Genomic DNA, 4180 nt, shown 5'->3' on the forward strand with positions numbered 1-4180 from the left:
TAGTCATTTGAAGTTGACTCAAAACTCTTACTTAGCTTAACTTTGTCAAACTTTTCAAATTTGATTATTTCCAAAAAAAAGTTTCTTTCTAATTCTAAGTCTTTCTAGTAGTGGGGTGTCACATCGATTTCTTATATTATGCGGTGGGTATCGGGTTGACCGATGATGACTACCAATACGTGTGGTTGTACTGATACTATTTTTTATGCCTTTTTGGCATAGTCATTTTTGCAGGGTCACTAATGTTTCATAGGTGAAGACAAAGATAATCTCCAGCAACTTCTACTCTTCCATCTGCATGGTGGGAGCTGCATCATTTATAGTTTTGTTATACCATGTACTCTTAGTGGCTCTTGTACCTATTTAGAATAGATCCTTGGGGAAGTTAATTACTTTACAATTTAACTTTGAGTCGTTAAAACTGTTATTTTATAAAACATTACATGAATTCTTTGGTTCTTCAGATTTTTTAATCTTCCACATGTCTTAAATGGTTTTGGGAATCGAGGGTTCTCCTACTTAGGTGTTAGATTAGGTGCCCTCACGGCCTGGTGGGATGGGTCGTGACATCACCTCTATCCAATTCCTCTCTGATCTGCCTCTACTTATCCTTAAAGCATTCATATATTGTCAACCTCCCACACCTCTGCACTAGGAAGTCCGGACATCCCCTATTCACATGCCCGAACTATCTAAATCTCGTTTCTTGCATCATGTCCTCCACCGAAGTCACTCCCACATTGTCCCAAAGATCCTCATTTTCAATCATATATCTCCTAATATACACACGCATGCATCCCAACATCCTTATTTCTACAACTTCAAACTTCTTTGTGAGAGTTCTTGACTGGAAAACTCTCCGCCCTATACAACATAGTTAGTCTAAATATCGCTTTGTAAACTTGCCTTCAAGCTTTGGTAGCACCTTCTTATCACAAAAGATTCTGGATGCAGGTCTCCATTTCATTCACATGCTCCAATTTGATAATTATACCAAATTGGTAGATTTTAATATTCATTGTAAAATTACAACATTAATAGATTCGATATGTAAACGGTAAAAATAATCAAACGCTGTAATTTCTCAAGAAAATAAAAAATTACCCGGAGAATTTAACTAATTTTTTTTTAAAAATCAATACAAATTGTGTTTTGTTAAATCTTTAACTTAGGTTAGATTGAATCTTGACTCATTTATTGTCTTGATTCATTAATTATGCCCTCGTTTAAATTTTAGTCACCCTGTCAATTGTCACCCTACCTAATATGTTTGTTTATATATATATATATATATATATATATATATATATATGGGGGTAGGGCTATTTCAATAAAGAAGTGTGTAGAAAAGCAAATCAAGAGATGAAAAATGAGAGCTATTTCAATATATATATTATATATATATATATATGGGGGTAGGGCTATTTCAATAAAGAAGTGTGTAGAAAAGCAAATCAAGAGATGAAAAATGAGAGCTATTTCAATATATATATTATATATAATATATATATTGAAATAGCTCTCATTTTTCATCTCTTGATTTGCTTTTCTACACACTTCTTTATTGAAATAGCCCTACCCCCTCCCCCTCATTTTTAAATATTTTTCTCCAATCATGAAATCCGAAAAAATAACATCAAACAAAAAATCTGCTAGATTGTATCTTGTTGGTGTTCGTAAGCGAAAAAGTGGTAATTTGGTGTTGAAATTAGACACCCAATCAAAAAGAAAAATCTTTGGCTGGGTACTTTTACCACTGTTGATGAAGCTTATGCAAGATACAAGTCTAAGAAGCTTGAGTTTGAAGAACTGATTATAGCTAAAAAGGTAAAGAAGGATCAGATTTGTGAAAAAATTGGCAAAAAAACTTGTTCAGGTGATGGATCTAAACAGAAGTCATCAATGTGTGTTACTGGAAATTCGAATTCATCAAATGGAGTTGAGAAAAAAATCAAAGAAGAAATTGGGAATGAAACAGATGAAGAACTATTTAAGGGGACCTGGGTTAATATTTTAGAGGGCAGCGAAGTGAAAATTTCACATAAGTTAGAAGTTCCAGTTGTTGATAACTATGAATATTTGGTTGGTGAATTTAGTGCAATGGATGATCTTAGCATAGATAAGTAATTTTATGGTCTAAAAAAGGAGGGAAAATGGGTCCAGAATAGCAATATTAAAACTATTGGGTGTACAAATTTTAATTTTATAAACTTTTAGGGGCTTTAGGTCTTTGTGATTAGATTTTCGATATAATCTATGTTGTTATGTTACAATAATTGTTAAATCAATGATTTACTTTTTAATGAATGAAATTAAATTTCTTTTTCTAAAAGAAAATTAGTATGGTGATAGTGAAATGAAATTTTGTTTCTCCATTATTATTTATATATATTGTCTTTTTGTTTCGGTCATTTCTTTGATTCTAAGATATTGTTGTTATCATATTCTAAAAATAATTTAGGAACCCTAACCACAAGATTACCTTCTTTATTTTTTATTTTTATCATTTTCACTTGCAAAATATTGCTTTGAAATATTTTTCTTGAAGTAATAAATTTATCAAAAATATTGCTTTTCCACTCTCTTCTTTACCGAAATAGCCCCCCCTCCCCACCCACCCACTGTAACGACCCGAACTGTCGTTATTAAGGAAAAACAAAACTTCAGGAAAATGTTGGGGCACTGTTCCGCCAGGGAGAGCCAGATGCCTCTAGGGCGACAACGCCACAGCGAGGTAAGTAGCTGCCAGAGCGGGTTAGGCGAGGCAGAATATAATAACACGAAGTCTTATTTTCTCCTTCTTCTGAAAACACCTAAATTAGACGTAAATCACCCTAGAAATCCTCCAAAAGCTGCTCTAGGCTAGGGAAAGAAGGAGGAAGAGAATTCTAGCGTAAGGAGATCGATCACTTGCGGATTCTTGGCAAATTTCACCGTCTTGTCGCCCGGAAACCTGAATTGGAGCTATATTTCCATGCAGTAGTTTGGCATCCAGGTAGGCTAGATTTATTTAATTGAGTAGTTTCAAATTCGTTATTCACTATGTAGTATGTTGAAATTGACGGTAGAATTCATGATAGACTTTTTGTGCACTGAACCAGGGTTGGTTATGTGTATATCCTTAAGTGGTACATTCGACGTATACCGTAGGAGGAAGCCCTAGTTTGTGGAATAGGGTTGAGGTGATGATTGTGATTTCATGTTGTGCGATATATGTTTGTTCTTGCTTCATTATGATACATGGATGTATGTGAATGTTACATTATTGATCACCCTAATCGTAAATGAAGATAGACGGATAACTAAATGCCATGAATCGTGACTTGATTGTAGGATTATGAGAATATACTTGTGATTGTGATTGTGCTTTGTTGAATGGATCAGGTGTTGCATTCCGACACACTAACTGGGATCGGTGCCATGTATCAGCATAAACATTGGAACAGGTGTCACGATCCGACACACTAACTTGGAAGGGATACCAAATACCGGTACGCTAATATTTTGGGTGTGGGTTCCATGAGAGGGCCATTGACTTGTATTATCCATGTAATTGCTTGTATTATTGATAATGTGGAATTTGGCATGTTTCCTAAAATGATTGGTGGATTGTACATTATGTTCTTATAGGTGGGGGTTACGATGTTGTAAGTTAACTGGAGATATCTGGTTGTGTAATAAATTGTGAATGGTAGAGTCCCAATTCGGTTGTAGTATGGTTAGGGGGAACTAAGGGTCCCGGTGCTATCCTTGTTATTTCGAATGAGGTCATGGGTATTATTGTTGAGGTTAGGGGATGGTAATATAAACGGATAGTAAGCATCAATAGGCGTAATGTGGGGACATAAGTTGAGTATATATGAGGAAAACGTAGGGTGTATCGTGAGTGGTTGGGCAGGTTGGTAGAGAGGTATCAGGAACTTCCTTAGGGGGTTGATTGATTGATTGGGTGTAATCACGAACGAAGTAAGTAAGGGGTTAGAGGCACCAGACTGATAAATCCTACTCTGTATTTTCTAGATGACAGCCATTTGTCTAAAGAGAATAAATGTATAGCAGTGCAGTCAAAACAAAAGGGTGGAGGAGCGATTAGTCATATTGCATGATTCGCCAGTTGATTTCTTATATTATGCGGTGAGTATTCGGGTTGACCGATGATGCATACCATTACGTGTGGTTA

At 35.4% G+C, this 4180-nt stretch overlaps 1 pseudogene; it reads left to right on the plus strand.

Moving 5' to 3' along the window:
- Nucleotides 1-1615: 1615 nt before the first annotated feature.
- LOC125812357 (ethylene-responsive transcription factor ERF119-like) lies at nt 1616-2127 on the plus strand (annotated as a pseudogene).
- The last annotated feature ends 2053 nt before the right edge of the window (nt 2128-4180 follow it).

The sequence above is a fragment of the Solanum verrucosum genome, unplaced genomic scaffold (genome assembly GCF_900185275.1).
Source record: "Solanum verrucosum unplaced genomic scaffold, falcon-dt-bn FXZP01000145.1, whole genome shotgun sequence".
Lineage (NCBI taxonomy): Eukaryota > Viridiplantae > Streptophyta > Magnoliopsida > Solanales > Solanaceae > Solanum > Solanum verrucosum.